Below are 10,121 nucleotides of genomic sequence, written 5' to 3' on the forward strand. Positions count from 1 at the left end.
TGCAGTGCAGGTTTGTGGTCTTTAAACTTGACAGGCGTGTTCTCAGCTATTTGTAGTATGAAGTGTATATTCCTGGGAGACTATACAGCCACCAGTTAAAGCAGGATAGACCCTGACTGTTGGCATCACTAGTGCTGTTTGTCAGGAAGAGGGCCACTGCCAGTCTCTCTGGTAGCTGGAAGGAATCTGAAAAGCAGAGAAGGTGAAAACACACTAGGCCTAAGTATAACTGGGGGAATGAGGAAATGCCTTGCAGGAGACTGGGGGATAATATTCCATGGATTTCATGCTATTATGTTGGACAGACACTCCTGCTGATGTAGCAGGCTCTGAGTAGGAATGGGAACATGTCTGTTCACATCCAAATGTAGGCTTGAAGTCCTAGTCTGCAAATGTGGAGCAGGGATTTTGATTTGCTCGGTTATATAATCTCAGGGTCCTGTTTGCAAGGCTGGTTTTCATTTGGCTGTTTTTGTATCCAGAGCCATATAAAAGTAAAATCTATATTTGTTTTTCTTTTCAAAGTATGACCTGTCTTGATAAGGTTCATGATGACTAGGAACCAGAAGTGCAATAGCTCGCTGTCATTACTAGGTGTATTAAATAATGGGAAATTCGTTTGCATCTAGTTTAGTCATAGATCAAATTCCTGCACTTAGCTTTCTCTGCTGTGTGTTATAAGATCTCTTAAGACAACGTTTACACTTATTCCAGTAATCACCCTCATTTTAAGTTAAGGGCAGGAGAAATAGAAATCAAGCAGGTAAGGTATTTTATTGTTCTGTTTACATTTCTGTAGCTATATAAATATTTCCTAGACAAAATAAACCACCAGAAAAATGATGGGACACTTGAACTGTGCAATTTATGGTAGTAAAGAAATGGAGATATATCTGCCTCATTCCAAATTACCCTACCACAGTTAAAGCGTTGTTTACAATTACGTTCATGTTTTGAAGGATCTACTTCTATCCCCAGATAAGCCAACGAGATCAGGATCCCACTTGAAAAAAAAGTGTTGCTTCTGATGCTTTTTGTTTCTAACCTGCATGGGACACTCAATAATAAAGGATCTGATCTGGGGAAAAGAAGAGAAATTAAAAAAAAAAAGGTGACTGTGTGCACGTCTGTACTGCAAGCACATTAGGTGAGAAGCAGTCTAGGTATGGTGATGAACTTCTTTAGCTATAGATCTCCATCCTTTAATTTCTGCACAGCTTCCAGTAGCCAACTGCCAACCTGCATTGGGTGTCTCAGCAATGCAGTGTCATGTGCAGCACAGACATACCGGCCGTCTTGTAGCTGAAGAAACTGTTTGGGACATGGCATGTGACTTAGTGAATTTCTGTCCTGGCTACTCTTTTTCTTCACATTGAATGACTTGGAGGACAAAGCCAGTTAGTATTTATTTATATGTGCCCAAAATGTCTTTATTATTGTAAGTATAAATTTGAAAAATGTCTCATTTCTCAGTAAATGGCTGTTTCCTGCAGAGGTTACCTCTTCCAGGCTGGCTTCTTAATCTGTTTCACTCCTGGAATAGTCACACTGCTGGACACAGTTAGATTGACTGCACGATGTATTTTGCACCATTACCCAGGAGTATGTTGTACAAAGGAAGCTGCAGGCCAGAAACATCAGCCCAAAGTTGCCATGACAAAGTCAGAAAGATTAAGACATCTGCCAGCTAGATAGTACCAAGAACTCCAGGGCTAATCACCTAAAACCCATTCCCAGTCACTTCCAAAAAAGCTGGACAACAATTAGCGACACAAACCAAAGAATCATAGTGTTTTTTCAGGACTTTATATCAAGTGGACTAGTCAAAGAACTGACTAGAAGGTGGCCAGGCAAATGTAAAATGCAGAACGTGTTAAATGCAGTGTTCAGGCATGCTGCTTTCTGCATAGGCCACAAGCAAAGGTGCAGAACCAGGTGGCATTTTATATTTGAACATCATGGGCAAGAGGACGTTCAGTTGTCACTAAAGTAAAAGGCCAGGTCTAGGTATTAACTGAAACTTTCTCCTGCTGTGACTGATAATGCAAGTAATGAGGCTTGGGATAAAGAACATAGGTTGTATTAGAAGCATAACCTCTTAGTGTTGTTCTGTAGCACACTGTGTTCATTGTGTCTTTCATTACATTCTGTTTCTTAGTGTTCTGTGATTCATTAGGTATCATGATAATTTAATGCTGAAGAACTTGTGGTATGTTCTAACAGTTGTTGAATTGTTCACTGTGTAATCTGTGGAGCTGTTGGCTACTTTAGCTTAGTGGATAGAAATTGGTTTAGTTATGTAGTTATATAGGCAACAGGAAATAAATTTTAGGTAGTAACATCTCAGACATGAACTGATGCAGTGTATTTGCACTTGACATTAACTAGTAAGTTAGTATGATTTAAAAATGTTATGATGTATCACTGCAGATGAAGCTAGTGAGTTACCATACAGGATGCGTTAGACTGACTTTAAAAATTTGAATCATGATGTACCTGTTGGCTGTAACTAAATGAGATGACCAACCTATGCAAAGCAGTAATTTGGGCATGGTTTCCTGTTTCTGAGCAGGTATTTGTACTTTCAAGTTCTCAGTTATATGCAAAATTCAGGGCTCTGAAATAACTGTTAAGCTTGTTATGCTTATGACAAGGAACCACACTAACTAGGTATTTTGAAGGGAGATGCTTTAGAAGAGAGGAGTGGTGCCAGACTGAGCCTTCTTAGTTTGTAAGATAGTTGTTGAGAAGTCCATGGCCTCAGATCAGATGAATAACGTCATGAGTAGAGCATAAGAACATATCATGTATCTACAGTATTTACTATCTACAGTATTTATCTGGCTTCCCCTGAAGCCTCGTCTTCTATTCACAGGTATAATGTTTGCTATACTTTTCCTTCTAGTACCTAAGAAAGAAGTGGTTTTGTATCACTTGTGCTTTTTTGGGTGCAGCTATAGGCTGTTCTATTACTGATTTCATGTTGTCTTTTCCTAGATTAAGTAAGGTCTCTCCATGCATATTTATATGCATATATATATATATATACATCTTAAAAAAATACTTTTTCTGTCCTCCCTTAAAACTCACTGCTTGTGCTTGGATTTGTGCTACTGTTTTGGTCTTTCAGCCCCCGATTTTATGCTTTATCCTTGAGTTGTTTGTCCTAGCTATGCAAGTTTCTGCAGGACTTTTTGGTTCCCATGCAGTACAGCAGCTCAACATAAGTGGTATTGCAGTGTGATTAACATTGAAAATAACCAGCCTTGGTCCTGGCCTTTTCTTGAGAGCTACTGGTTTTTATAATTCTCAAGTATATATCAATTCTGGCACGGGGTTGTGACAAGTTGTTTTTATCAGGGTAATTGGCAAGTGATGAGTACAGTATCTTATTTCAGTCTTACCAGTGGAATATTTGGGACGTTTTATTTTGTCCTATCATATATTTTGAAAAGCCTGGCTGTACATTGGTATTATGCAGAGTTCCATACAGAATAACGTTTGATAGACTCAAGGAAATAGCTAAAGATCAGGATGGATGAGGCATAAAGAAAGAAAATGCATGTAAATACTGGGCATTCCGTTTTGGACCAGGCTTGTTTGGTACAGTTAGAAAAAAACCTCTTCCTGTTCTCAGTTAACAGAGCTCTGAATAAAAGTATTGTGTCTTCCTGCCTCTCTCTCTGCCTTATCTTCTCAGAGGGGAAAGACTAGGTACCAGTGTCAAGCGCTGGACAACACCACCTTGTTATGAAGCCACATATGGGGAATTAGGACTGTGCCATTTCTTTGAAGTCTTTGAGAGGAGTCTGCAGTCTTGTCAAAAGCGTGACCTCTCACTGAATGCATTTATTAGAATTATATTGATGATACACCTGCAAAGGCTTTTCAGGCCATCTGCTGTATTTTGGTGCCTGCTGAAAGAGGTTCACTCCTCCAGACTTCAGCAGGAAAACAGGAGATAGTGTGTCATGTAGGGCACCATGGTACTGGTGACTAACCTACCGTTGCCACTGACAACATAGGAACCTTCCTATTACTTTGAATGGAGTTAGATAATGTGGGAATAAAAACATCAGTGACAAGCACATGCTAGTGGTGCAGTTATGAGTGTTGGAAAATGCTTGATACCAATAGGGGGAAGTTAGTAAACGATGCTTTGTATAGATGACATTGGGAGTGCTGGAGTTTTATCTGTCTAGCAGGAAGCTGCATATTTATCACGTTAAAGATGAGATAGGAGATAGGCATGCTGTTAGCCAGTCAGCCTTTATTCATCAGCACCATCATGAACACAGACATTTTTTTCATCCACTGAGAACACCATGCTGCCAGCTACTTCCCACCCAGCTGAGCACATCCACGCTTCCCTGTGACACCAGCTCTTTGAACAGGTGCTGAGCACACCAGAGCAATACTGACGAGGAGCTGTGGGAATTAGGCCACCCTCTACTGCATGTGTTTTAATGCAGCTTTAATTGGATTTTTATTGTTTGTTTCCCCAAAGCTTTGTTCCAACAACAGATGGGACCACTGTCCTACCATGTATGGGGCTGAGCTTTTTATCTAAGGAACAATCTTTGCTGTTAAGTTGCCCTTTGTTTCAAATAGCATGACATCTGTCCTATTCAGAAGACACTGATATCAGAGGAGGGGGGACTGAAAAGAAGTAGTGAAAGAAAAAGAGTTAAAATACAATAATTAAGAGCCTTAGCTATCTAGTAATTAATATTCATATTGTTATTTTCATAGAACTTTAACAAAACAAGTAGTTTTTCTTATATTGTTATTAGTTTAAATGGAGTTGCCCTTGTGTCAGGAAGAGAAGTATTTTTGTTTAAAGCACAATGGGATGGGCATTTCCATCTATCAGCCAGTTCTGCTGGTTTTATATCATCTGCAAACTTGCTGAGGGTGCAGTCTGTCCTACCATCCAGGTCATTAATGAAGAGATTAAACAGTACCAGCCCCACTATCGACTCCTGGGGTACACCAATAGTGATAGCCTCCAGATGGACTTCATATTGCTGTCAGCAACCCTTTGACCCAGGCAGTTCAGGTTTTGATTGACAGTTCTCGTATCTAGTCCATACTTCATCAGTTTGACTAAAGGATGTAATAAGACAGTGCTAGAAAGCCTTGCTAAACTCAGGGTAAACAACATCCAGTGCTGTCCCCGCATCCACCGAGGCAGTCATGACAATGTTGTTGTTTCAGGTTGGTTAAGCGTGATTTCCTGTTCCTATTGCTGACTATCCCAAATCACTTTCTTGTCTTTCATATGTTTGAAAATGGCTTCCAGAATTATTCGTTCTGTCACCTTCCCAGGCATCGAAGGAAGCTGACTGGTCTGCAGTTCCCTGCATCCTTCTTCTCACCCTTCTTGAAGACAGGATTGACATTTGCTTTCTTCCTTGAAACCTTCCTTGATCACCGTGACCCTTCAAAGATAATCAAGAGTAGCCTCACAGTGACATTGGCCAGCTCCCTCAGCACTTCTGGGTACATCCCATCAGCTCCCATGGACTTGTGTATGTCCACTGCATTTAAATGTTCCCTGATTTGCTCCTCCTCCATTGTTGGTATATCTTCCTTGCTCCAGGCTTTCCTACTGGCCTTGGGCCTGGGGTTCCTGAAGGTAAAATCATAGCCTCCTACAATGCTGCTGTGCTGTCTGGAAGTAAGTATGCCCGTAAATCACAACAGCACCAAGCTGAGCTGCTTATGTTGAGGACTGAGGCTTTTCTTTCCACCTGCTTTAGTTCAGCATTGACAGAGAAACAGACAGCTCTGTGTCATAGTAGCAGTTGGGAAAAGAGGGGGAAAATTGGTCTTCGAGAAGGCTTACTAACATCACAAAGCTGGTTCAATAAAAAGCAAGTGCAAGCAAATCTGGGATCTCTTACACAATGCATCGAGCAAATACAACCTTTTTTTCCTTTCGGATGCCTGCAGATCACAGCTGAAGTGTACCTTCACCTCCTTTTAGAGGATGAAAAAGCATTAGTACGTTGGAAGTATCTTTCAAAACTCAGTTTTGAAATAGCACGCTGGATCCTGGGAATACAGCCTCATCAGCTGTCTGCTCAAAGATGAGCTCATTATAACCACTTCATTAGTGACAGATGCTTGTCTATTTCTTCTTAAAAAACATCTAACACTGGAAACTTCTCACCCCCTCCCAGGCAATTTCCAAAAGGATGTCAGTATCCTTTTTCCTAACGTCCAACATAAAAAGCTCAGTCCATTCACTTCTTCACAGCTGGTATATACCATTATTTCGGTGCTCTGAATTACAACATAAGGGAAATATTTCAAAAGAAGCCATCCCGCTGTGGAAAATGTTGTTTAGGTGTCTCAAAATACTATGCAAAACAGTGATAGCAGTTGCCATTTACTCTGTGCCCCTATTTTGTGTTATTAATTGCTCTTCACTGCTGACATCTCTAGATTACTAGGTCAAAGACACCTCCAGCTCAGTTCCTGTCACTTGTTTCCTTTTGGATAAACTTTGCCAAGAACTCGAAGGTCCAACCGTACTGTCAGGCCTCCTACAGCTTAGAGTGGTAGCCAGCAGCAATACTGTCACTCATGTTGGTTTTTATTTTTCTGTACCTGCAGAAGTCATAACTAAAAGGCCACAGCAGCATCCCAGTCATCACCTAGCTGGTGAAAGTCATGGTACTGAATGGTATATGCAATACTGATGTGTTCCCACCACTTTTGCACTGTGTAAGCTGTATAAAGGCTCAGTACTTTTAGCACAGAGATAATAAAGACCATAAAATGTTTGTTTCTTACCTGGTGGGGAGCCCTTATACTGACCTAGAAGGCTGGACAGATACAGAGGGGCTCAGCTTGTTTATGTCAGTATTGTCTGAGTAATGTCAGAAGGGATGTGGTAAAACAGCTGAATCAATATGAGAATATTGATTTGGCTACAAAAATGGGACTAAATGGGAGAAACCCCACAAACTCTGGCTTTGCTTTTCACTTTCTGAAAAATAAGAAGACATTGGGAGTGTCCTTTTGACTGCTCGTTTTGCAGGTAAGAGCTGTGGAGCTCTGGGTGTGGACTCTTGTGCTGATTCTGCTGCAGGCTCTGCCACTTCACAGAAATGTTCAGGGTGTGCTTCCTTGAAAGTTCTAAGAATTCATTAGTTAATGGGCCTGATGCACTCTATTAACAGCCTCCAGGCTGTGAGTTTCCACAGACAGAAAGTTGTACAAACAGGTACTCTGTACACTTGATACAAAGCATGTGTCACATCTAGAGGATATTGGTTTATGGCATAATAAACATTTGAACCAAATTGACTGCTTTAGTGTTGTCCTTCCATCAAACCTGCTGTGCTGCCGTTGTTTATTAATATTCCTTTTGTACTACTAAGCCGCTGTGACGTGCCTCGGGTGCTGCAGCACAGCTGGCATGTGCTACCTGGTACACTGCGGACACTGGTCAGCAGCTGGAGAATTAGATTGGTGTGACCCTGGGTGTCCTCTGTATCTGTCTTCTCAGTGGAGAAATACCAAATGCAATATTTTCTGAAGAAATATGCAAAAGCAGATGATGTTGAAGATTAGCAATTATGGTTTACACTAGTGAAAAGAGGTGGGAGAACAAGTTCTTCTTAGTGATCAGTCTCTCTTTCTAAATGGAAGTGCAATAATAAGAGAAAAAGAAATACAAAGCCAAACAATCTGAATGATGACTTCCTCTTAGAATAGTAACATGACATTCTGTAGCTCAGGAGCTGGCTGTAAATTCTTCCAGAATATATTTTTAATCACAGGTATCTGTCTTCTCTCAGAGAAGCTCCTCATAGCACAGTGGGCGCTGTTATGTGTGTGAAAGCTAGTCATTTTAACGTTAAAACCCAATTTAATGCTTGAATTAACAGGCTCAATTTCAGTTTATTTTTGTACAAAGTCTTTGCAGAATTTAGTTCATTTTGGTCACATACTGAAAGAATCTCTCCTGTTTCCCTTTTCGTTTTTTAAAAATTTGGTGAGCAAGCCACAAATATTTCAGCGTCCTCTCCTCCGTCTGTGTAAGAACATGCTACCTTGTCTCTTGTCTTCTGCCCTGTTCCTTGCACACACATTCTGGTTTGCTGAGTGGCTACATTTCATTCAAAAAGCACTGATGCATCTGAGTGTCTCAATTTTCTTTCCATCAATGTTACACTTTATTTTCCACCAGGGCATTTAGTCTGCCTTTTGGTGCCCATTCTCCTTGGGTATAATCCAAAGTACTCAATTCACACATCCCCCCAGCTTTGAGGAATGCAGAAGCTTAGAAGCTGTCTCTGTCTTCTTTTTAATTGCAAATGGTCACATAAAGTACACAGAACTTGAAGAGTAAACTTTTAACGCTCTATTTTAAAATATTTGGTTTTCTTGTAATGCTGCTCAGGCGTTACCTGAGCACAGCCCCTGCTAGTTGAGACAGTGGAGCATGAGTCTTTGACGATCTGGGAAGTCAGGTCCTCTGTGCAAATAAGATTTTCTAGGCCCTGCAAGGGTGTGGTAAGGATCTGTGGTTTTGAGACGCTTGTGCATTTCCTGTAAGCACTGTTGCATGGTGATAGTGGCTGTATGCGGTAGGTAAGGCTGTGAACTGGACTGAGCCTGGGGAGATCCTGCTGTCCAGTGTTACCTACAGAATGTTATGTTTGAGGGGAACTTACAAAGTTACTGGCTTTGCACACTTTTGAAATAGTTATGACTATTTTTCACATTGGGGATTTTTGCTTATAAATGACTGCTTGCAATGATGGATATTTTCGTTAGGGATCACTAGGTCACATATTCTATTGGTTTATAAACCATAGACCTTAGAATGTACTCCAGTATCTGCTGTACTGAGCAGAAAATCTGTATTTTATTTGAAACATTTTTTCCTGAAAGGCCTTCAACATATTTTTAACATTCCAAAATATTTTAAGAATTACATTAGAAAAAGTTTACTTTATCATTTGAGCATGTATATAGTTATATGTTCCATCATTACTATATATACACATTTATGGGTAGTATGCAGTAAAATTATGATTATGCACATTGCTAAGCAGATTGCAGAGCACAGAAAACCAAGCCAAAACAACAAAAAAGCAACTAGAAAAGTCCAGTGTGCCTGGGCATACTTTATTCTGGCTCATAATGCCCAAAATGAACTGGCTGCCTATCGCTGTTCTGACTATGAATCGAACTAGCATGCTTCAGATAGTTCCAACCTTTCAAAGTACCATCTGTTAAGACATAATCATAAGCCCACTGACAAGTGTTTGTCAGAAATCACTTCATGCTAATTGATCTCTTTTCCAACTCACTTTAGCAGCTAATTTTTAAGACCCGAGAGCCATCATTACTGCACGTTAGTTGTCAAGATAACAACACAGCTGTCCTTTGGAAAAAAGAACCTAAAGCACTTGAACTATCACAAAATTATAGGAGAATTGCTTTTAAACAGCCATGTTCAAAATTTTAACTGAAACGAAAGGAAGCATTGATCAAAACAACATATCCCATCACTAACAGCTGCATTCTTTTGCATCATTTTGTTTTATTTAATTTTGTTTACAGTGAATGAAGAGTTGCAATGATCATGTGAAATCACTGATGCAAGCAATTTTCATTCTTTTCAAGCATGCCTTCTTCCTGACAAAATTATGACTAATGATTCGTTCTGTGCTGCATCTGCAGTAATCATGGTTTCATCCTTATCTTTAATCACTGCATCTTTGCTATTCTTTCAAAGATGTGGTCAGCAGCTCTAGAGGGGCAGAAAGGTAAGGAGCCAGCAGCGATGGCAATGATGCCTATTCTTGCTAATGGCAATGAAAATTTTGGCAGTAATAGGGCAAAATACGGCATTCAGTCTGTTATACAATGTTAAATAAATCTCACAGTGTTAGTCATAAAGCTGAAGCCTGTTTACAATTTCAATTTTTGTGCAAAGTCTTTATTTATTCCCATCAATACTCAATTTCAATTTTAACATCTGTTGGAAAATCTGCCTGCCTATTGTTTGTTTCCAAAGAAAGAAAACATTTTGTTATGGGCTGTGTTCCTGTTGTGTTTCTGCAGTCAGTTGAGGAACACCTTGTGTAAGGCTCGGT

This window comes from Leptosomus discolor, chromosome 8, assembly GCF_034619465.1.
Source record: "Leptosomus discolor isolate bLepDis1 chromosome 8, bLepDis1.hap2, whole genome shotgun sequence".
Taxonomy (NCBI): domain Eukaryota; kingdom Metazoa; phylum Chordata; class Aves; order Leptosomiformes; family Leptosomidae; genus Leptosomus; species Leptosomus discolor.